Genomic DNA, 27474 nt, shown 5'->3' with positions numbered 1-27474 from the left:
TCAAACAAAAGTTGATGTTCTATCTCTAACGGTATACAAGATGGGTCCTATGAACTCAAGACCCAATTGACGTATGTTGCTCATTTACGAACTCGACCTGACTTTTTTCTTGTATAGCGTCCTAAGCACGCTATACAAATTTCAGCTTGATATCTCTTTTTTTATGAGTTATGGTGCTTACGGACAGACAGACAGATGGACAGACAACCAGAAATGGACTAATTAGGTGATTCTATTAACACCTATACCAAAATTTTTTTCGCAGCATGAATATTTTCAAGCGTTACAAAATTGGGACTATACTTATTATACTATGTATATTTCATATATACATGGTATAAAAATCTTTTTTAAACTGCTCAAAATTATCAGTTTCGATAGTTTTAGTTTATCGACGCGGCAGTGATGAAATAATTTGCTAGAGGTATAATGATTCATGATAAAACGATTAAAAGATACGATATAGCGTTGACAATAAATAAATACATAAACAAATAGTGTTCGGAGAGTTATAATCCGAGAAAATAGGCATTTAATAATGAATTATTAGATAAATGCTGAAAAGGAAGAATAAATTGCGAATAATTTTTTTTTTTAAATTTCCTTTTTTTACCAATGAGAAGCGACCAAAAAACCATTGTTTTCTAATACGTGAAGTGATATTTTTATTATACATATAATAATGTAAAAATTAGCGGGGCTTAAACCAAGTCTTTGCTTTGAACCAGTGGAAATCAGGCACGTTTGCTCACACGTCCAATCGTGGTACTACTGTAACTGCATTAAACATTAATATGATTTAGCAATAAAAACCAATTCTGGCCCAATTTTGGCGAAGGATCGATTTTTAAGCCGAGGCAACAGCTGATATTCCACGACTTGGTAAGCTAATACTGGTTCATCTTCGATTTCATTATATGACAATATTGTTTGTGTAGTTGGCCAAAATAAACTCGAACAGATGTAGCAACAATTTGAAAAGTTGATCAAGTACTGTATATGGGTAAAATTAAAAATTTACTACTAGTAACATTATATACTATTAGATTCCAAATCATTGAAAACCAGAAAAATATAGTATATTTATAAAAAACAACTTTTTTCGTAGTTTTACTAAATTAACTGGTCTATTGTGACATATTCAATAGAAGAATATTATTTATGATTATTACGTTTATTTCCGCTTGTTATATTTTAAATATGTGTATATAAAAATGTCCACACATATATTTGCAATAGTGTTGGAAGCCTGGCAAAAGAGAGATGGAACAAGAGGAATCGGGTGCATCGATGTATTGTTACATACAGGTTGATTTCTCAAGAACAGTATTATACACAAAATTGTGATGTTTATATTTAAATGTTAGTTTAAGTTACCTAAACTGTCAATTTAGAGAGCGGGTTTTAAATATGAACATGGCATATCTGATACGTTTATGGCAAAACGTTTATATTGCATATAACTAGTCGATCATAAATTGCTCAAGTTAATTTTCTTGTATCCCCTAGCCAAAAGTACGTACTTTCAGGCCATTCCTGACTCCAGAAAGTACTACTTTTGTGGCTTGGTAAAGCTAACGAAGTTAAAGTGTGCTCTGATTTTTATGACTCGGCAGCATTTTTATATATAATTATAATGGAATACGCGTACCTCTTAAAAATCAATCAATTAATCAGATACCTGTATGTAACAACAGAAAAGGTGATGAAGACGAAGGTGAAAAAACAAGAAAAAAAATTTGGTAATTGTACTTTCAATAATTGAGATTTGGAACCAAATTTTTGACTATAATGAAAGATCATATATAAGTTTTATAACAAAACTATTTTTATTTTTCATGATAAGTTTCGGAGAGTTTTAAAGAACTTTTCAAAAAGAAACGAAAACGCCCGACAAAAAAAATGTTCGGAAAATATCGTTTTGACGTAATAATGTTTAGTGCATAGTTAGTATATACTGTATACAATTATTAATTAACATTGTGACGTTTTACGAAGATTTTTTTGTCGGGCTTATTCGTTTTTTTAATTGAAAAGTTCTTTTAAAAAAGCCTGGAACTTTAAAATTATCCATTCTTTCCATTTTTGTCAAAAGAGAAAATTTTTTTTCCAAAATCTCATTTGTGGATTTAAATCATTTCATGTAATGGTCATAAAGAAAATAGGTCGTAAAATAAATACGAAAAAGGAAAAAAAACGCTAACATTTAATTAGTTTTTGTAAATGTTGTGGCACCCTTTTATTATTTTAATAAAATAATAAAATACGGGAAAACCGAACATACTTTCGCAAATGGGATCAAGAAATTTATCTTTTTGACTAACTAACATAGTTAGTTTCATTTACATTTCATATTACATTCAATTTTGCATTCCCTATTTTACCGTATAAGGATGCAGATTTCCTTTAACTCTTATGGTTTAATTTATGAAATATATTTTAAACATCTTTTTTCAAAGCAATCTTATAATTTTACCATCCATAGTAACATTATTAATTATAGCAAACATGATATTTTGTTGTTATTATAAAATATTTTGTATAGAGTTAAAAGATTATTGGACAGTACTTTCGGATAGGGGATACAGAAAAATAGTATACAACCCATGGCCAGCATGTTGGGTACCTTGGCGTGTGTAATAAAAAGGCTAAGGCGAAGCCGAAAACTATGTTTAATATATCTGTTTGTTATCTTTGTTCTAAGTTTTTCCATTGTGCATACACACATCGGAAGTCATTAAAAACTCAAGCGTTAACGACATTTCATATCGTTAAAGTCCTAGTAATATAATGTCTTTTTCCACTAAAATTCCGTCAATATATACTGTTTGTTTTTTTGATTCTGCTACAAACGAATAAATATCAATATTTCCCTTTTGGAACTACCAATATTTCGTTTTTGATGGTTCAGTATAGAGAACAAATACCTTTCGAAACATGGGAATATTTGGATTACCAGAGGATACGTTCATTAAACCAAAACTTATACTGTAAATAGTTACTAAATTACTAAAATTAATACCACGATACTAGAATAGAAATATTATTTCGAGTATCGTGGCATTTATCACCATAAATACGTCTCAATTTGAAGGCAAATAAAATTCATTCTTTTAATATTGTGAAGCCGAGTCGAAATAATATCTATCTCGTGATTCTACTGTGGAGCAAAAGTATCCAAACTTATTTCAAAAAATAAGTTACTGCTAAAATACTGAGGATGGTCCAAATAACACACGAAAATAATAATTAATAATCAGAAAAAATATTTTAGAAGAATATTGAAAGTTTAAATGCAAAAAAATATTAATAACTTAAACAACGTATATTTTATTGCCGAAATGATGTGTAAATACATACAGGTTCGTCACAGTTAAAAAGTTAATTAAAAAATTCATTCAATGTATATAGGGATTAAATTAACCGTAACTTAATTGTTTATAATCGATTTTGAGTTATTTAAACTTTTTTTTAATAAACTATTACTTATGCGTCAAATCCTTGGTAGATCATTCTGTAGATTATATGTTTGAATATGTACGATTATACTGCATTTCAAAATATAAGTTCAATTACCATTATGAAAATGTGCTTTTTTTTTAACATGTCGACAACTTACATACGTAAAACGTTTATTTGTGAAAATTTATGAAGCATTTTTCATTTAATGTGTGTTGTTTGTATGTCTGTGTAAGTATGCGCTTTCTACCCTTTTATATTGAATTTTTTTATGTTATTTATGTATGTAGTTGTAGCTTTATATATCGATAGAATTGTTTTTTATCAGTGATTTATTTCACTTATTGCCTGTTGTTCAAACTCTCTCAAACGAGCACCATTATTTCATTTCAATTTAAAATTTGTTGTAATATAACAGAAAACATTATGTTTATTATAAATAATAAAATGGCAGTTATCACAAATTATAGGTACTATTTGATTTTATATCAAAATTTTATTTACTCTGAAGGAACACTTATGTTTTATATCCAGTCGATTAATAGGTTTCATATCCTAGCCAAAATGGTGTATAGTAAACCACATTTCTAGGGGGAAGCCCGACTTTCTGGTTACGAATAGTAACCAGAAAGAGGGGTGAGTTTGTTTTTTATAATAACTGCTACATTGTTGATATTTAGCGAAATAATTGCCGGGACTATTTTTGTAGAGAATAAAAATATCTACAAAATGGTCTCATGCGTTTTTTTGCGTAAGTCACATATTAAACAATATAATGAAAAGTGCGAAATTTTAGATTTAAGCAATTTTGGAGAACGGAATTAACTACTAATAACGCTAGAGTTAAGTTAAAAAGAGTTTTGATGAGTTAAAAATTTTGACTGTGACGTATACATAAATTGATGTAGATTGATGTATATTCAAGTTAATGGAAGTGCAATTAATTAATGTTGTATATGACTTCTTACCATACACATTCCTTGATTTGCTCTTCCACCAAATTTTTATACCATGTCATTTTATAGTCCCAAGTTTGTAACTTAAAATTTTGGTATAGGTGTTCATAAAATCACCTAATTAGTCCATTTCCGGTTGTCCGTCCATCTGTCTGTCAACACGATAACTCAATCAAAAAATAAACAACTTTTGTTTGAAACATTTTTTTGTCAACATCACTGTTTACCCGCGAGGGAGCAAATCAGGCATGGGAATATCAGTTATATATGTGAGACATGTTTGTATGTGTAATGTGATAGAGTAATAAACACTGTCTATCCATGGTATTGCAACAATTAACTCAGTCAATTGTTTGTTTTCACTTGTTACCACAATATTATATGCCTTGTATAAGAATACGTGTTTGAATATATATAAAATTTTTGTTTGAAATGTTGAGCGTAGAAAAAAACTTTTGGTATCTCATTAAAGTAATTTGTATAAAATCGTTTTCTGCCAATTTCTTGATACCTATAGATTCTAAAATTTATGAGTTCATTAAAAGCTTTCACATGCACAAATTAGTATAATTTCGATTTTTGAAGTAAGACTTGTCAAAGTCTAAATATTTCTTCGCCATTGTATATTTGGCGTAGTATTTGTTTGATGAGTAACACTCTCTACAAAACTTTTAGTTTCATTTAACGATTCACTCAAGAATATCGCACAAAATAAGATAAATAAAAACAAAATTGGCTCCCACTTAACAAGAAGGAAAGTATATTCCAAAAGTTGGTAGACAAAAAATTTTATTTTTGTGCACTTCAGTGTGTGGGTAGGTTTTGTTGGGTACGTTTTAAAAGTATAATAAAAGTTTCCAGATACTTTCTTTTCAGGCCGGATATAAACTGTCGACGCAGTATGTGATATAAGTATATATTTGAATTTTGACCATCTTCCCCTATGCATCCTACATTATGTATAATCCTACATTAATAGGACTATGTACGTGGAAATTATAAGCGTAGAAATTTTTATAATATGCTGATCAAAGGCTTCTAGAATTTATAAATTCGAGAGAATTTAACCTTAGAACTGCCCTTTTTCGTATGAATGAAGCGCTAGATCACTTCACATTATCCTATGATATTTGTTATTTTCACTTCTTTACAATAAGGAATATTCGTGAAATTTAAATTAGGTTCAAATATTTTTTCCCGTAACTTTATTGGCTAAACATTTGAACTATATCATTATTTTAGTTATTAATATCTTTTTAATTACTTAAAATTAATTAATAAAAGTATAAATTCAGTGAGAGAAATTCAAATTTCTAAAACGGAAATTCAAATTTTAAACCGGACATGACGTTAGATAGTATGTGGTTTGTCAAACTTGTTGACATACTGTATGGTATTAATTACTTATATTTTATATGGTATTACATTGAGTTATATTATTCTACGGCATTTATTAGAAAAATTAATTATAACGTGTGTAAATTTTGTGTTGTAAATTAATTTTTTTAAATTGTAAATTATACATTGAACTGTCACCAATTGACAGGTCCCATATTAATACGTCATCAACAGAGGGCACCAAAAGGACTGCGTTTAAACATCTTAAAATTATACTGTATTTTAAATTAAAAAAATACATGAATATTCCCTACTAGCTCATGATATTTATTTGGAATATTATTGATTTGATCACTCGTTGTTGGTAAAAAACTTTTTAGAAACGTAAAGACTACACTTTCCATATTTTATTACATTTAAACAAAAGCCGTTAAAAACAAATTAATGGCCTTAGAATAAAAATAAAAAGTGAAATATTTACATTGAACAATCCTTTAAATTTGTCAGTTGTATTTTTCTTCACATATTACTACAATCTTACAAGAATAAGACAAGCGAAATTGATGTTGACGTTTATAGTTGAGTATATGTATGTTGTGTAGAGGTACCTCAGCTAAATGTATAAGAACACCAACCACTAGTGACTAGATACTACACCATTATCATCAGAAGTTCAAGAGTGATAAAACAGAAATCATTCTTGTCATAGACATTTTGTTTTTGTCTTTTACGAGATGAATAAATAAAGAAAAGCATTTGATATTAAGTGTGTCATGTGTCGTCTTCTCTGAGTGACATTTTTTAAATTTTAACAAATTGTTGAATATTATGCCTATAGAATGAAATAACTTGACTTACTAACGTTAAGTGTATAAATATTTGAGAGAATTTGAAGTGATATGGATTTAGTTTTTATCTCATATTAAATAGGAGAGTGTGATACCTTGGATCATTATTTACATTTATATGTATTTTAAAACTATTTAGATCCATAGAAACTGCAACTAGTCTCTCCTTAAAGCACCGTTATTCATACATACTATTTACTTAGTATCACCCGACTAAATGTATCGTGGAGGCTTACTTCAACATACAAAGAAAAACAGCATTATTAAACCGGCTATATGAAAAAATAGACCCGGAAAAATAGAGCAAAAATTTTATAGGCCCAGAGTATTGTTGCTGTTATGAGTTGGGTTGCGTTTGTCGACTATAGAGGAGGAGGTTCGGTTCTAGAGTTTTTAGCCCTTGTTCATTTTTTCGGTCTATTTTTTCCTAATTCCCATAGAACCTATGTTATTGATACATGGAAAACTTTGTAAAATCATGTATAGATAGTAGCCTTATTAGCTCAGTTGGTTAGGAGTAACCAATTCCGTCCGCGATATGCTTAGGGTAGCGGGATCGATTCCCGCCGTCGCAACAAAATTAATTTAATTATTAGTTGTGATGGACTGGTGTAATGCATGGTATATGCATGAAGGAGGTGCACTCAGCCTCTGAAATTGAGGAGCTGATAAATGAAATTACCAGCGGAAAAGTGGTAAAACACATATATGGTATCAAAATGGGCTCTATAGCCTAAATCTGTCCTTCGTGGACAGCCAATATAACCTAACCTTACCTAACATAAGTATAAGCATTCTGTTCTCTTAGCGTCCAGCACCGCAATAATAACTTTGTTGATTGACCTTGGATCAATAGGTATCTTTTTTGCCATTTTACTTATTGCATGCTATGCTATTCTATAAAAATGAACAAAATAATTGTAACACTAAGTACCTATCTGTAATCATCAGTTGAAAAATATGTTAATTAGATCCAAGGTGCAAGAAGGTGCGCATATTCAAACTTAACGTCTACAACATTTAATTTTATGCATAAAAATTCTATATGGCATAGCTTGGCGTAACATAATATTCAACAAATGGTTGAGATTGGATGATAGATTTAAAACAAAACATTACTCTAAAAATTTTCTACTAAAATATATTATTTCATATACTTACTTGTTTCTGATTAGTAAACTTTGTTCTCATATAGTTTCCGTCTTATAGGTATCAATATTGATTAAAAAACTCGATAATGCGCCAAGGTATTGTAAAGTATATTGTACCTGCGGTACAATATTTTACCCTATACATGTGTGCTATGCGTACATGTTTTGAAAGTAGAAACGTTGGATTATGGGAGAATATTGGTATCTTTTCACATTCAAAATAGAACGTTTGCCTCTTTATAATTTGAGTTTTGTGCCAATTTAATACGATTTATTAAAAAAAATTCTATAGTGAAATAATTACTTTTTTGGGTCTTGCTCTGAAAGCTGAGTCAATAAATATGTGACGGAGACAGATATAAAAATGAGCTTGCTTGCTGGAGCAATGTATTTGAAATCAATTTAATAAATATGTTGGAAGCGCAAAGAAATGCATAGCAAATGATAAGAATTGACATCTTTTGCTCTAGGTCAGACCAAAAGACCATGATTATTATTTTTCTGACCTAAAACACATTCCACTTAAATCACTTTTTAATGGTGGGTATTTTGTTATACTATATTTTTAAGCATAACTTAAAACCAACCGTCATGTACGTTGGATCAAACATCCTACTGTACCACGGATACCTTATATTATATACGCACTTAATTTAACAATTATTTTTTCTTTTGTTAAATCTTACCGCGTTTAAACTTGCGACGTTAAAGGGGGAATAAAGAAGTTTCGATCAACTTGGTTCGGAAAAATAACAGTCTTCAGCTCAAAAAAGAGGATGCCTTTAAGAGAAACTTTCAAGATTTTCGATGTTCAATCAAATACATTGATGGTGTTCTCTAAAGCAAACTGTAGAGATTAAATGCCGGATAGTACACCTTCAGGGGGGGTTGATTAAAGGAATATTTGTATGTGAGTTATAGTATATAATGATGGACCAATGTATCAGGGTTTTTATGTTTTTGTCGATAATTATTTGATATTTAAATTATTATTTTTAATATTCAAATTCAAAATGTACAGGAATTATAGTGCTGTAAATAAAGACAATTTCCATTGTGTTGTTTAAAAAAATGGCTTTGACCTCAATGTAAATTTAGATTTTAGGTACTGCACCTTCCCTTATATTTATTTATTTTATTAAATAAAATTTAAAACTATTTATAACTTAAAAAATTGAAAATTTGGGTTTATTTGGATATGTTGAATTGGATTTGAATATGTAGTATTATCGATACATATACTCTGCAGGTCAAATATCCTCTGTATGTCTAATATGATATTTTATTGTGTATACTTACTTATGCAATGTTTAGAAACTAATGCTGTTTGTTAAGTTTAAAATGAAACTGTATTTAAATGAGATTTGACAATGTAATATTACGAAATGAACGTGTAATAATGAATCAAATGAATTCTGGAAAACATTTTCACTTCAACATCAACATGTTACTTAGCTTGCATACAATGATGTATGTTGTTTAATTTTACACTCATAATTAACTTTTACGATTTTATTACAAAAACATATGGTAAATCGTGGTAGTTTTTGCTATACTTTTGTATTATAAATTGAAAAAATTTTCACTTTAATGCTACATACTATGAAAAATAGCCACACTTAAGTGAGAATCAAACCTACAACCTCTGGCTTCAAAACATACTTACATAAGATGAAACAATTATTTTTAATTGACCTATGTTGATTGTATATTCCGGAATTATAGACTCCCATTCCCGGAATTGGGTTAATCAAAGTCAAATTTTATCATTGAATTAGATACAAACTCGAAGAACAGAAAATTAACGCATAGTTATTTTATATTAATTTTAATTTCATAATACTATAAATTAAAGACTAAGGCGTGAAAAAATGTCCAAAACTAATAGTCGATAATAATTTTGTAAGACAATAGTAGTCAATAGTAATTTTCATTGTGGAAATATTTGTATTTATTAAAATAATCAACTTCAAAGCGCGGTATGCCTAATCATCTCGTAATATGGTACATATATCTTATTAGTTTTTTTAAATATTATTATACCTTTCATATATTAAATATATTATATTGATACCCGCCCGCTTCACTGGGCTTAAAAGTAACCTCCACCGCTTTGGAGCCTCCACCTTCTCTTAATATACACAGTTTTCAATTTTGCTAAGTGTTAAATAGTCATAATTCATTGAGAATATCAGAATAGTTGGCCATGATTTGTTTGACATTTACTGTTTTCAATTTTTACAGAATTATTTAATTTATGGTTCAAAATGATGATAATAGATCTCCTCCATCTATAATCATCATTTTGAACCATAAATTAATGATTTCTGTAAAAATTTAAAAAATAGTAAATGTGTAAATTAAATTTAATTTTTTTAATATATCTTTATAATTTATAATAAAGATTCATGTGTTATTCTAATGTATCAGCTATATTGCTGTACAGTTTCATTAAAAACCATTCGCTAGTTTTAGCGTGAACGCGTAACAAACAAACAAACAAATAAACAAACATGCTTACTTTCACATTTATAATATATAGAGATATGATTTTATTAAGTTTATAACAAAATTGGCGTTCATAAAGTAACCGAATTAGTTAATTTCCCTTTGCCCAACTAGCCGTCATCACCAAATTGAAAAACGAAATAGAGAAAATAGAACCTAGGAAAAAAAATCAAAACTTTTTCGAACTTTTGGAAGATCGCTATTTTATTCTTCATACATTTTTTTGTTAATCAATTTTTCAAATGTCTTTACAGGGTATTTTAACAGTTAATAGCTTTTGTTTTTTACAAAATTTGTTTTTGTAAATATACTAAATATTGAAAATAAATATTAAATATTGTGTGACATATATACTAGTGACCGTAATCGCGGTAGCTCAAGTGGTTTAGTGCTAGACCGACAAGCCAGAGAAAGGTGCGTTCTCTACTCTAATGTGCTTTACATAATATCGAATATTGATATCAAAAATCAATGCACCGTTATTGATATCAAAAATCAGTTCACACACATATTTAAAAGGCTAGTCACCTTCTTTGGTAAGGTATAACCATGTAAGCGACAGATAAAAAAGATAAAATTGCGTTATGTTTTGTTATTTGTACAAAAACTATATGTCCTCAAAGCTTTCGAGTAGGCACTGCCGAATTTTGAAAATACAATAATCCACGTGAAATAATTTGCAATGTTTTTTTAGAAAATAATAATTTAGCGTATTAAAATTTTATTTTCAACTTTAACCCTAATTTAAATTAACAAAATTTGTATATTTGAAAGAGAAATTATTTGATCAGTGAACATTGAATTAATCGAAACTAACATTTTTAGTCTTAAGCATATAATTTTCCTTTTATAACAGAATAGATTCGTTCCTGGGTAATTTCAATGTAGCTGTATCTATATTTGTTTCAAACATTAAACTGTATACTCTGCTATATTTATTTATTGACGTACGCTAATTAGTTAAATCGATTTAAAATATAAAACTCAAACACATGAAGTAACAAGGTTAATAAATTACTTAATTAAACTTTAACTTATAAAATACAGGATGTGTGTATGAATCCCTCATAATTTTACAAAATATCTCGAACAAAACGGTTATATCTCTATGTGTATAATGTTACTCCAGTGCACTTACGGTTGACCCAAAAGTTTTGACACTAGATTTTTTTATTTATCCATTCGATAGGGAGTTGTTTGAAGACCTTAAATCTGATTTTGCGTATTCGGGAAATTAACCCTTTCGCCGCCATCTTGGAAAATGACTTTCTTTACGTTTTGGCCTAATTTTGCTTTCTATTCATTCAAATTTGATGATTTTGTGATGTCGTTGGACTGGTCTGCGTTTTATCCTTAAACACTTTTCTGTCAAAGTACACGTTACGATTGATAACAAAAAAGTTATTCGTGTTCAACCGGTTCAGTGGTCCAGCTCGCTAAGGCGTCTTAGCTTGCTATGATCACTGGCTGGTTTCATCAAATTTGGATGAAACGCAAGATATAGACCAAAACGTAAAAAAATGTCATTTTCCAAGATGGCGGCGAAAGGGTTAATTTCCCGAATTCGCAAAATCAGATTCAAGGTCTCAAACAACCCTATCGAATGAATAAATAAAAAATCTAGTGTCAAAACTTTTGGGTCACACCTTTACGATTTATGTAAATCCTTCCTTCAATCATTGAAAGCAGAAACTTTAAATTTGTAATACAGGTCCTTATTTAGTTTAGGTTCTCGGTAAGAAAGGGTTTTCTGAAATTCAACCACTATGGAGATATTTTTATGGTTCTTTAAAATATCCAGTTACTAACTTTTTTCCATCCATTTACAATATGTTTCTATTCATATTTAAAATATTTAAATTAGCATCTTTCTTTACCTCTATTCATAAAAATAATACATATTACTAATGAAGAAACAATTATTTCCCATTAATATTATCAACAAGAAAACAAACTGTTTAATATACCCCCTGTAAATATTGTAACACGCATCCCTTAGGGTACATTGCAGACCAGAAGAGATATACCTAAAAGAAAATTCATAATTATTATAATTATTTTGGTTCATTTAATAATAAATTTTTCAGTATTTTAGAGAATATGATTGTCTTATCACTGTTTTTACTGTTGACTGTTAAGGTATCTTCATTGTTGACTGTTTAGTCATATTTATGGTCGATTCAAATGAAGGCAAAAAGCAACTTTCTTTTTCTTTTTTCTAAAATATATCTCTTATCTATCTCTATATATTATAAATGCGAAAGTAACAATGTTTGTTTGTTTGTTACGCTTTCACGCTAAAACTATAAAATATTTCACGGCCATATTTTCTGATATACTCAATGCATAATTACGACTATTATACATTTAAAAAAAGTAGAAAACCATACATATTTATAGAATTTACTGATATGTTATCCACGTAGTTCGTAGTTCGCAAAATTTTCTCCATTCTTTAATACTGGAGTACTCTTAGGCTTCTTAGGTATGTGCCACTATTTTATGATTTATTAATTTTGTGGGCACAATAGTCTCAGTCTTGTTTTACGCTGGCTATCGGTTATCCAAGAAGTGTTTCCACAATGAAATCATAACTAATGTAAGGGTAAATAATAATTTAAAAATATGATGTATTACTTTGTAGAAATATAATTTTTTTCAAATTTGAAAAAAAGTGAGCAATTCAAAGCTGAAAATTTATATTATTTATTTTAATTTAAAATGTACAAAAATTGTAGTAGAAGATTATTAAGACTAAAATGTAAATAGACTCTTGATTTTGAGTTTATGTTCTTACATTTCAAAGAACTATTCTGATGTTTATCTTTACGAAATTATTAAGACTAAAATGTAAATTTTAGACTCTTGATTTTGAGTTTATGTTCTTACATTTCAAAGAACTATTCTGATGTTTATCTTTACGAAATTATTAAGACTAAAATGTAAATTTTAGACTCTTGATTTTGAATTTATGTTCTTACATTTCAAAGAACTATTCTGATGTTTATCTTTACGAAATTATTAAGACTAAAATGTAAATTTTAGACTCTTGATTTTGAGTTTATGTTCTTACATTTCAAAGAACTATTCTGATGTTTAACCTTCATAGTCACTCTGTTATAATTTCAAAAAAGATAAAACTTATGAATATTTTAATAAACTCCAAATGTTTAAATAATATTGAAATAGTCATGCATGTAGTATAAAAATGTTGTAAATCTTGTATTGAATCCAAAGAAAAAAAAAAACGAACAACTGTCAGAGACCAGGCGATGATTATTATTATCAATTCTCAACGGTATTTTACAGTTCCTTCATCTTGAATGAATAAATGGTTCAATGAATTATCGTCTTCGTTGTCATAATGTTGCGATACTTTTATTATACGATCGTGATGGGAGTATTTGTCTCGTGTCGGCGTCATGTTCCTTGTCTTTCCGATAATTCAATCTTAAACATTTAGTCAAAGTGGTGTACTATGCATATACTATGTATAAATGTATTTTGCATACAGTACGTTTCCTTTAAGATTTTCAATATTGTTTCGAAATTGAAATTTCCGAAGCTATCGAAAAGAACAAACGATTACTAAAAAAAATTTGTAAGCATATAAGTGTTTAAAAATAACACATTCCTGACATTAAAATTTTTTTTTCTCAATGTAAAATGTATTATAGCGTTTTGATGTTTAAAATAAGGTTACAGTAACTTTTTATTTGCCCTTTTAAACCATTTTTAACGCATTTTTAACTAACTAACTGCCAATTACATAATTTATGACAGTTAAAAATTCAGTTTTTCTTTTTTTAAAAAAGGTCCTAATGACAAAAAAACCAAATTAAAGCATTTTTGACATAGATTACGAATCCGGAATGAATCTAAATACTTCTAATTTTTATTGTTAATTAAAGTTATTTTTTTGCCTGAAAATAAGATACGTTAAGTTAATTAAAAATGGGTTTTAATTATTTAATTATTTTATTTATTATAAAATATGCTAAAAATGTACAAAAATTATAAAAATATACTCAATAAAATACATCCGTAAAAGTTTTTTTAGATGGTTTCTGAATATTAAACAAAATTGCGGTTTTTAATTTATATGTCCAAATTTTATTAATATTAATTATTATTTTACAGAATGTGCGAGGAGTATTTTCAAAAAAGCTAAAGAAAAATTCTCAAAAAATACAAGAAATACAAGAAATAATTTAACGTTTTTTTTTCTTATAGTGTTATTGCCTAAATCGCATTACTTACTCGTGGATCGCAGGTTGATCGCACGGGCCAAGACTAAAGCTAATTAAAGGCATGCCTAGCCCGTGGATCACAGAGATGAATGAAATTATAGGGTGAACGCTCCAGTTTGGGATGTTTTTGACGCTTGCGTTCATCTTAATTGATTTCATCCATCTTATGATCCACGGATTGGTCGTGTCATGAATTGGGTCGAGTAAGTATGGTCACTAAAATGATTTTTGCCGTGATATCTCTTTATTATTTTTGAATTTTTTTTTCTTTAAATATTTAGAAAATATAAAAAAAACAATGTCAATTTTGAACCCAAAAAACAATACCTGGGAAACAGAAAATAGCACCCATTAGCATATTATTTTAATCGAATCATAATGTGCTTCATATACCAGGTTATCGGTCATCGATGTGGGTTTCTATTAAAAACGCTAGATCAGGTATCTCTAAGTGGGAAACCTAAAAAGCTTTCATCATTTATGTATTTTAAACCGTTTAGGATATCCAGAATTAAATACGCTGTATATAAAAGTAATGACTGTCAAAATTAATTTCATGTATTTAGAATGTAGAATATGATAATAATAAATACATTTAATAGATTTTATGTACCAAATAAAGTGTTTTGTTTATGCTAAATTGACATTTTCGATAAGTTTCTACTTGATATTTTGTAATGCGAAAATTTGTTTTTGAAAATGTAAAACAAATAAAAAAAGTTACTAAAAATCAATCGCGCTTATTGTTAAAACAAGGGTATCGAATAACAACAGACTTGGAAAACGGAAGAGAGGTAAAAGTTTTCTCCCAATTCGTTTTCTTTTTTGTTGGAAATATCGTCGAGCTAATGTTTTTGCTAGCTGTTTTCCTGGAAAGTTAATTTCCAGTAATATAAGAGCTTGTTGCTCTTACGTATTGGCGGCTGCCAACTGTCTTTTATGTATCGTAGTGAAATTCATTTTGATGCTGCAAATAAAGACTGGATGTAATATAACCGAAAATGGTTCAAAAAGAAAATTTTACTACCAATACCAAACAAGCATACCAATAGTTGAAAAATATAATTTTTTAGCACAAACATAACTAAACTTTTAAGGGCATTTTCACTTCGTCGCTTATATAACCTAGATATAACATTTTATCAGATGACCTATACAATGCATTTAATTTTAAAAGTTATAATAAAATATCGTAGGCCTATTGTATATTAGTAAGATATGAATTTGATATAAGCAAATAATATATTTTTATGTCAAGGATTCATATTATTTGTACCAAAAAACTCCTATATAATATCTATTGTAAACGATTGACAATAGAAGTCGAATCGAATGTTTCTTAATGAATTACTCAAATAAATATAGTTGTGTATAGGATGTTTGCTAACTGGTAATGAAATAGGTGCGGCAAATAATAGTGTAGGCTCTGAATGGGTTTCGTATGCATTTACAGGTTCTACTGAACAAGGAGTGTATTTCGACGGAATTTGACCCGCTGGGGGAAAATTTGTTATAAACAAATTTATTGTTTATACGGCTATAGCTCCTGAACTGTTGTAAAATTTAGTAAACAATTTTTAACCGTTTTATTCTATATGGAAAAATAAATATTTATTTTTGTAATTCATCTTGATACGACCAATAGAACCGGAGATATGGTTAAAATTGTAAACAAAAATGATACTGCATAAGGTCGGCACGCAGCGCTTCTCTTGAAACGTCAAGCCAAGAATAACTAGATTGCCAATAAATAATACTTTTGTGCTTTCAAGTACTGATTTTAAAGGTATGCAGTTATATTTTAATTTTATGCACATTAAAACACGAGCCGAAAACGAGCGAGTCGAAAGCGAGCCCTTACCGAAAGAGAACCCTACATAAATATATATTCGAAAATTGCAAATTAGTTTTAGTTTAGCCTTTTTTATTTTTTCAAATATCTCTATTTATACTTGAGTTACTGCACCTGAACCCGATGTATAAGTCATTTTTGATTCAATCAAATTAAACATGGAAAGAGGATGAACGTTGTGCATCAAATCAGGTATATTTGTATTTTTTTTTTTGATATGTTGTTTGCAATGTGAACACAATGTTCAATCCAAGTTTTCAACCTTTGAAAACCAACCGAAGTAAAATATTGTTTTGTAACATTATAATACAATGACCTTTGATTAATTTAGGACCTATAAGTACTAAACGATACGTACCTATATGTGTTTCCATAATAAAATTTTTTTAAATATTGTTAAGACGTATAACAATGCCAAGACTGGAAATTCCAACCACCTCCGTTTGCGAAGGCGTAACCTTTCAGGGAAAATTTATTAAGAATTCTGTGGGGTGGTGCATTTCATTTAAGCATTGTTAAATTTTCTGAAAAAATACTCTTACAAAAAGCACGCGCTTTAAGACTATGCTATTAATTTGCATATTTATTAACATTCTGGTCGCTGTCTTAGAATGGAACTGTGCGATTACAGCTTACAGGAAATTAAATAATGTTTTAGGAATGAAAAATCGGATTTACCGAGGAAACCATTGGGTACTCAGATATGGGCTATGTAGGAAAGAAAAAAATTGTTAAAGAACGTACCTATACGGAAACAAGAAATTTCAAAAAACCTTAGAATTACCTTCCATAGAAACTTTTAACAAGATAGGGAATTATGAAAATGAATCACCTGCCCGTGACAATGAGACAAGAGAGAAAGGCGTATGTCTGCAATTTTAGGCCGGGAAGGTACCTATGGGAGAACAAGAATAGAATGAACGATGAGCGAGTGTGCGTATTTTAAGGATAGTGCTAATTCGGGTAGCATTTGATCTTTGAGTGTCAAGATATAAGTGAATGAGCGGAAGGGAATTGGTTAAAAGAGAACTTAAATTCACTGGACCAAGTGTTGAATATAAGGGAAGAAAGAATGATGTATAGTTACATAGAGAACGTTATGAGTAAAACAAGAAAAGCTTTAAACAACTATAACCAAAGAATTTAGCACTTTTATTTTTACGAATTTAATTTATTTCGAGTTTTAAAAATGTGCCTATACGTATACCTATATTTTAATTTATTTCTCTATTGAGTTAAGAATTTATGAGTGTGTATGATCATGTACTTTCATCCAACAAAAAAACGTAAGAAAAAATTTTTTTTATCTCTCTCCTAATTTTCAAAATATGATATTTTTCGTCTAGATTAAGAAGTTCTTAATAATAAAATTCATCATCAAAGTTGAAAATACGGGTTTTTCTTTACTATGTCATTGTTAATATGTTAACTTTCTATTAAAAAGTTGTTTATTTATTTGTTTTCATTCGTTACAACTGAAAATTGTCAAAAACTTTCAAAATGTCGTTTTTTGAGATTTCTCCATAAGAGCAATGCATTTTACATGGATTTTCAATGGTATTTTTCTTAAAAATTTGTATGGACACCTAAGCTGAAATTTTAACCACATATTCTATGAGTGAAAGTCTACCTACAAAAATTTAGGGCCTTAAAATCATATTCTTTTGTCATGCTCTTACATCCTTATTATTATCATTATAGAATAAAATTATGTTTCAAAAATTGAAAAGTTTCGAATTGTTACAGTGACTATTTGAAAGTTATTGTGGAACAAAAAAAAGAACTTCAGTAACTTTATTGAAAAATTGTTTGTATTAAAAAAATTTTACGTAATCAAAAAACCACTCTGTAAATAAATAAGTAAATAAATAAATAAATACATATAAAAACATAAAAATATATATATAATAATAAATCTTAAACAATTTACAGTATATTATTTGTAACAGTCGGATTAACATCCATGTATCTTTTATTAATTTTGACCTATGAAAAGTCATATATCCTTTTGGAAAAAACGCATAGATAACATTTATTTATTACCAAAAACAAATCCCATTCCCAAAAAAAAAAAAAAAAAAAAAACATTAATAAAATAACATGTACAATAAAAGAGTTTGTAAGCGCAACTCGACCTCTATATATTTATATATTATAACCGCTATACTTCTTTTTCAATGTTTATGATAAAACTATTACGTTACCATTATATATATACTATTTTACCATTTGTATACATGGTGTTTCAGGAGGAATAGTAAATATTTCCAATAGGCATTAAGGGAAGCAAAATAAATATAAATGTTCTAATTCCTTGCTAGAATAATACAGTATCAGCAAGTAACATTAGCTGTATTATATATTTATTTTTTTTAAATTTGATTTCCACACCAAAAGTAAATATCTATTAAATAGTGAAACCTATTTAGTTCACTACGCAACGAATTTTAAAAATTATTTCATCTATAGATTGCTACATTATCAGCCAAGTGATATAGCCGTATTTTATTTTAAAAAAAATTGAGGCTTCGCACTAAAAGTTTAAATCCAATATTTAGTGAAAAGTGAAGGTAAGGGTATTGAAGATTATAACGTGGATAATTGCTGATTATTTATATTGTTTAAACAAATATAATGGGACAAATTTCGAAAAATCATTTCTTAAATGACATCTACAGTATATAACATCAATATCCTCTCGAATTTCCAAACTTCTATCATTAGCGATTTAGGCTGGGAGTCATTGCGTTTTCCCCGTCTATACTATTTCTCCCCTTTGAAAGGTTTTTGATTTTAAACAATATATAAAAAGAAACATTAAAAAAAATCATTAACATCGGAGCTGTTATTGAGGACTCCCTAAGAATGGCTATTTTATTTATTCCTTTATGCAACATTTTTTTTCTCCTACTATTAAAAATTTTCAGACACAATTTTCGAGCAACGACTCAATCATGTCATTCTGATCATATCTCACCTTACTTTTTCCTTATTTTTTATCGATAAAATTCACAAGGTCCCTTTCTGCTACAAAATATATCAATTTGCTGTTTTCTTGTTTGTTTTCACATGTCTGTAACTGAGAACCCAGTGAAAACAGGATACAACCTCGCATATATGCATCCTTGAATTTGTCATCATTGATGCTATGTATTTAATTGCATTTGAGTAAATTATGACACCCAGGGGTGATTTATCTACTGTTGCTTACGATCCTGGTTGATTCTCATTAGGTGCAGATTTTCGTCTGCAGTATTGCAACCATTCTTTGATTTTAGCGGCTCTTAACTGTTGAGCATTTTATAACATATTTCATTCATCTCTTCTTCGTCAATTTCTAATTATTTTACCAGATATCGTTTGTACTCTGTCACTTGGTGATCATATAGAACTTTTCCTAGTTTTGGGTCTTCTGTCCTCTCTTTTATTCGGTACTTGTCTGATCACAACTGACAACTTTCTAATTCATATCCCTATCCCTATTCCGTGAATAGCTGGCTTCTATAATTAGTTTCCCTGAGTAACCTTTATGCTAACTCACACAAAATATTAAAAAACTATTTACAGAAACAAATCGACTAGTTTCCATTGAACTTTATTAACTTTATTCTGTCTACTAAAGTGCAAATTTATACTAAAGAATTTTGTATATAGAGGTAATAAATGTAATAAATACCTCCACGAAATAGCGTACCAATGACTTGTAAGCTGAACAAAGAATTCAAAACACAATTATTATTTTTCTTATTATTATTATTATGACATGTGTTTATAGCTCACGTTAAAAACCTGATGGTGTCGGCCTCCAAAACAAAAAGAATCACTATATAGTTGAATTTTTATAGAATAAAATGGAAAAGCTTTGTTATTTCTTTCCAAATTTTGTTATGGTAGAGATACTTTTCTCTTTCTACTATATGTTTTTGGGATTAAAAAAATTAATCTCGTTTATAGCATTCGATTAAAAATCTTGAATTAAATAAAAAAGAGTAGCTATAATTGTATTTCTTAACTTAAAAAATAATAAGATATTTGTCTATCCGAGCAAAACTTTATTTACAATCAATTTATGATTAATTTTTGGTTTTTGATTAAAATGTTCAAATAGTACCATTTCAGCAACTGAGTTCATAAATGGTACTCACACGTATTCTAAACGGTACTTCGGTATTATACATAAGAAACTCATTAATCTCCCAAATCAAACTCGAACTTATTTCTTGTGCATAAAAAATAAAATTTAATAACGTTTTCAGAAACTTTGTATTAGTAACATTTAGAAAATTTGGAAAATTAGAAGAAATAAAAAAAATCTCTTTAATAGGGACTATTGTTTTCGCATCTCTTAACAAAATATGAAAATATCGTAAAAGAGATGACAAAACAAAAGACATTAAAATCAAAATCGGTCTAGAAATACGGATGATATAAGCATTTTAACTAATAATTACACAGGTCTTAGACACAGAGATCAGACATAGTATTTGACGTCATATACTATGCTTGCCATAAGAATTCCATCTTAAATTAGGTTTTATTAGAACGAGATGCAAATAAATCTTTGATAGATTTAACAGGGTTTTTTAGATATTCAAAAAATAACTTTTCTCTGATAAAAAATTTTGTATGAAATTTATCATACCAAAATAAATGATTGTAGTTTTGTAAAAAATGTAGCTACGTTTTGAAAAATGTCAGTATATTAGGATCTATCGCAACACGCGATAATATTTGCCTTAGAATTCATAGAATCGGTTCTTATATTTACTACGAAGAACGATATCTTGACAAAATTGAGAAGTGACTCAATCAATATCTGATTTCTTGTATAGAAATTTCTCAGTGAGCTTTGGCGTTTTGATTATTGGACTTCATAAACCGAGACACAAAAGATATATCCCTCAACTACGTGCCACTTATCAAAGATGTGGTGGTAATTTAGTCATTATTTTTAACATATACGTGGCTGAATCAGGTCGACATTTGAAATGATAAAGCCATTTGAATTCACATTTTGTTTATTTTAGGGCATATAAGGGATATATTTTATGAGTATTGTATATGCTTAGAGATTTGTATTGCGTCCTATCTTCGCATCGTTGTTACAACAATAACAAGCCTCAAGATTTATCTGTTTATTGCTTTAATATGAACTATAATCATATATCATACGAACGACAACAACTTCAAAAACCATTAAAACACACAAGATTCAGGAAGTCTTTATAAAATGTAAAAATATTTATTAGCAAATATTAGAACGATTTAAAAAAAGTTGAAAAAAGAGGGTAAGTTTGTGTTAAATCCAAGACTAGGAAAATTTCATGGAGTAGTAGAAGATGTTGCATTTCTCTCTCTTACCTCACAATAACTTTTAATGAAAATAATTTTTCTCACATCCATGCAGAAAGTGTCAATTTTCTGCCCACTGTGCAAAACTATGTTGCCGCTTTCCGCCTCCGTCGGGGAGAAAATTAGTATACACACCTCGGCATCACGTAAAGAATGTCTCAGATCTTATGTTTGAAGATCTGAGACATTCTTTACTTTTGCTCCCTGGCTGTGTAATATACTCTGAATATGATATCTGCACGCTTCACTGGGCTTAAAAGTAAAAATCACCGCTTTATAGCCTCCACCCTCTCTTGATATACACAGTTTTCAATTTTGTTAAATGTAAAATAGTCATAATTCATTGAGTTTATCAGAATATTTGGCCATGATTTGTTTGACATTTACTATTTTAAACTTTTACAGAATTATTTAATTTATGGTTCAAAATGATGACCATCTGATCCACCTATAATCATCATTTTGAACCATAAATAAAAGATTTCGGTATATATTTAAAAAATGGCAAATGTCAAATTTTTTTATTTTTTTAAATATATCTTTATAAATTATAGTTCATGTGTTATTCCGATATATCAACTACATTGCTGTACAGTTTCTTTAAAAACCATTCGCTAGTTTTAGCGTGAAAGCGTAACAAACAAACAAACATGATCACTTTCACATTTATATTATATAGGGATCAGATATTGTATTTGTTTTTTGTTATACACTTCTTGACGAAAATAACCTTCTTCGCAGATTTTTCTGTCAACAGAAATGCTACATACTTCAGATAAAGGAGATTTGATCGCACATTGCATCATTTCAATTTCAGGGTTGGTTTATTCAGTTGTGTTGTATTTTGAAAAAAAAAAAACATTCTCACCTTAAATTTTTTTAAATATAAACTATAAATATGATGCAAGAGTTGTTTATTTATTTTTTTCAAAATAACTGTCGTAATAAAAGAAAATATTATATTCCATGCATAGAGAGAGACTGTCATGTAAACATCGTATTTGAAATTCAAAATGATCCCACAAAAAAATGGAAACGTTAAAAACTGTGTTGACGGTGTATCGCTTACCAAAATTGATGTATTCTTTACCATTAGTGTAAACGAGAAAGTACAAAAAAAAAATAGAAAGAGGAAACATTTGAATATGTATCTCAGCTTCTGTTTGTAGTATATATGTGCAGATGAATGTATGAACATTAAATATACAGCGGAATTTTTCGGAAAAGAAGTGATTACAAAAAAAAAAAAAAAAACTCAAATAAACTACACATATAACTATGAATATAAAGGCAAATGGTGATTGTGTGAGGGTAAAAGAGAAAATGGTGATGTTTCCTGGCGCCAATGCTTACTTTCCAGCCAGGCGGCGCGTTCTTATATAAAACTCAATGTTGAATACACAAACACACATACATATACACTTACATAAATTTTGTTACAACACAACCTCGTCGTATATTTTCGTTCATCTCACATACATATACTTACAAGCTAGTTTATATGGATTGGGATAGAATAAAACTAGTCACGTTGTATTTTGTACGGATGTAAGAACAGGAAAGATCTATAACGTTTTGTCTCAAAAAATATTCATTTGGTAGGTATACCTACCATTCATTGTAATAGCACGATAAGGTCACACTTTATTTAGATACCCTTACAAGTGGATGAACAGATGGATACAAATTAAGTCGATGAAGTGAAGACACGTGTCATGATTTTATTAATAATTCTATAGAGATAATTAGATGTTACTCAGTTTCGAAGTTCTTTAAATTTAAATTGAGTATTTGTCATTCTGTCTTGGTGTCGTTCTTATAAAATTCTATGAATAGATCTGCGCATACAAAAATAAGTGACTACATGTCTAAGTAAATCAGGTAATTGAGAAAATTATTTTGCCATGCGACAACCTGTGGCTTTAAATGAAATAACAGGGTTAAAATGAGTTCTAGTAGGCGTTGGTTAAGAGTATGTATGAAGTTATAGTAAAAATTTTAGTTAAAAATTATTTGTAAGGAACAAAATTTTATTGCACTAAAAAGTAGAAAATAATTTTTTCTATGAGTCACTCATACACGACTATTTGTAAAAGCTTAAAGCGCTCAACTTAAAATATCAAAAATGAATCGTAGCGCTTAATCCATTTCACATACCTACTTATTTCTCGATTGAATTTAGATATTGAGCGCCTCAAGCTTTTCCATTACCATGCATTAACATCCACTTACTTTACCATGCATTGTCATCCAAACTAAGCGTGCATGCAAAATTTCGTCTCAATCGGTTGACAATAACTGCTTCAAAATTGAGTTGCAAGATTCCATCCGGACTAACGTATATACAATCAAATATAGTGGAAGCGATAGGAAAATCGGGTTATCTCTTACCTTATCATATATTGTCATCCAAACTAAGCGTGCATGCAAAATTTCAGCTCAATATATACATGCATACATTCATTGCAAGTTAAATAAAAGCTTGTAAATAAAAAATAGTCCACTCTTTTAATGGTCTTATCATTCTATACACCATTACTATCTTTTTAAACATTTAAGCCTGCTTAATACTGCAATATTAACTGCTTGACGTCATTAGTGATTTTAGATAATATAATAGATGTACCGCTAAAATAGAAAATGAAAAAGATCGCTCAAAGAAGTACAATTTTCAGAACTCCCTTGGAAACTAAATTATTCCCTTGAGCAAAAAATTAAATGGAATTTTAAATATTTAAAAAAATTTGAAATCAACACTTAAAATTTGAAATCAACACAAAATATATTACTTATTGGGTGCCAAAACATGGGTATTTATTAATGACGTTTTGCAATGATCTGGAATGCTTTTTAAAATGTTTAAATTTAAAACTGTTCATATAATGAATTTTTACATTTTTGCAGCAATTTGATCAAAGAATACTTTTTAGCGACATTTCAAAAAGCATCTTATATTTGTTTTACGGCAAATTTATATATAATTTTACTCAAAATTGACTAAACCATTCACTACAGATATGACTTCATAATCCGTATAGAATTCTGAGCTGAGGAGCACAAAAATGGAGTAATTTTTATGGCACATAATTTGAATGTTTTATCATTTTCATAACGTTCATAAGAAAATTCAAATATTGATAACGAAATGCAAAAATAAGATGAAAGTCATATTTCTATAAATGCTTTGTTTTAATAAAACACATTGTAGGAAGATGAACGCTCAGGTTGTCCCATTATCTCATCTCGCCCTTGGCGAATTTTCATAAAAATCATACGCGAATTAAGTGAAGAAGTTGTCAACTAGAACAGTGTACAAGTATTTTTTTCTCAAATTTACAGTGTAAAAGAAAGTTTTTCACTAAGACCTTCTTCTTTTAGAAGATCTTTAACAGATTCAGTACACCAGAAGCTTACGCAAAAATAATACCATTTTTTAATGAGATAGCCTTCTTGTCAGAAATGTCACGACTATATGATCATTTTATAAAAAATTACCCTTCTGATGCAATCATGTCCCATCAACTTAACGACAGGAGTGCTTTTTCTCAAAATTTATTACCTCGTAATCTCATACAAGGTACCTTTTTTTTTGACATGCTCAGTTTATCGGACTCCAACTAATTTACAGTGATGCTCGTTTCATCAAATTTTTAAGAAAATTGTTACATGTTCGAGTATATCTCCGCAGAACATACCCAGCTGGCAGATTGACAGGACTTTCCAGAAGTATTTAACAAGAAAATCAATGCTGTAAAGGTACTCTCGTGATAGACCTAAAATTTCACTGCCTGGCGTACTATAATAGTAAATTTTTCTGTTGAGCACTGTGCGAAAATGAACATTCATTAGGTGCCAATGAGGGAAAAGGCTAAGGACGGAACTGCTGTATGTATTCCCATTTCAACCCGTCTCTTTCAAATTATGTCAAACTTTCTTTTTAATTAACGGTTGATTTTTCAACAGGTATGTTTTTTAATATATTACTCTCTTTCAAGAAATCGAGTCTTGTTATTAAGATATTCTTAGTTTGTCCGATGTTAGTACGTATTTTAAAAACTAACACAAAACAACAGAAGTGTTATCTGAAGGTGTACGAGATATTTTTAAAAGCAAGAATTTAAACAGAAATAGAAATTTTTCCCCAATTTAATTTGATGAAAAATAAACCCTTGGAGAATAAAACAGTATAAAAGTGATCGAATTGAATGTTTTTAAAGAAATGAATGCAAAATTGTTATGGACGCAAATGATATTCCAGTCTAAATTTCTAGACATGTTTGTTTAGAAGAAAAGTTGTATTGTATTCTAAAAATTATGATAAAAATTTGTTTAATTTAAATATTTGTTCGTCCTCTTTGTTTTTGTAGTTTGATTTTCAAAATATCGTTTGTTGTTATTAAAAATATACTTTTAATTTTCAGTCACAAACATATCAAAAGCCTGTGAAAATTTTTCATGCAAGCTTTAGAGTTTTTTCGCTTCTGGTTGTGAAATAAATTCTAATATTTATTTGTAAATAATACTATTTAATATGTGTGGAAATAATTTGGCAATGCCTTTAGTTTCTATACTAAGCATGTAGAAAGTTACAGAATACGATGTCAATTCGTTGGTCTTTCATTTCTAGTTCAAATATTTAGAGAAGTTCAATAACAGAAATATAAATTAACATTGATTAACAGCGTTTCAACTTACTACGTTGTTGTTGGGTGTTTTTGTTAAGTCAAGAGAACTAGAGCTATATAATACGCAAAGACCAGTATACTATTACATTTTCAAACTATTTTACAAAATATAACAAACCGTTGTGAATAAGAGCTTTTTGGTTCGGACCAACGAGTTCATTAAGTTATGGTATTATAAAACAAGTGAGAACAAACAATTGACTGAGTTAATTGTTGAAATACCATGTATAGACATTGTAGATTACTCTGTCACATTACACATACATACATGTTACACATACATAACTGATATTTCCATATAATACATACTATACAATTTGCGCATAATTTACGGGTAAACAGTGATGTTTACGAAAAAATGATTAAAAAAAAGTGTATTTTTTTATAAGTAACATTTTTTACATTTAAACTTTTGTTTTATCCTTAACGGTTTACAAGATGCAATTGACCTTTATGACTCATTTACGAACTTGACTGTTTACGTCCTCAGCACGCTCTAAGATTTCAGCTTGATATCTCCTTTCGTTTTTGAGTAAACGTGATGACAGACAGACAGACAGACGACAGACAGACAGACAGACAGATAAATATTTCGTAACCCAGTTTAAATTTAAAATTGATCGAAAAGATTCATTAATCGGTGATAATAATTTACACGCAAATATTATAGGCATCTCAAAACGAAAAAATATCGTACAATAATTGATTTTGTTTTTCGAAATGAATTCAATGTCTTGCTATCGGAAAGTTAAAATTGTATTTGTGGGTGATTTTATGTATGCTGTGTAGAACCAATGTGTATTTTATATTCTTACCATTATTTATTGTATATACGTCGTCCAATTCCTTATTCGGCGAATCAAAAATGTTTACTAACAATTTTATTTATAGAATGTTTTTTAATTGTTTATGCAAATTGTAAAGGACATGTTTTCCATCAAACAAAAATCGCCTTTTCTTGTACAAACCTTATTCATAGTCTACTTGGTAGTCGCATTAAAACAGGCTGCAGATGCACACGAAATATCATAGAATTTGTTATAATTTTTAAATAGTATTTTTTTAGTTTGTTTGG

This window comes from Chrysoperla carnea, chromosome 1, assembly GCF_905475395.1.
Source record: "Chrysoperla carnea chromosome 1, inChrCarn1.1, whole genome shotgun sequence".
NCBI classification, from domain to species: domain Eukaryota; kingdom Metazoa; phylum Arthropoda; class Insecta; order Neuroptera; family Chrysopidae; genus Chrysoperla; species Chrysoperla carnea.
The sequence above is the reverse complement of the archived record's forward strand: the minus strand, read 5'-3'. Positions refer to the sequence as shown.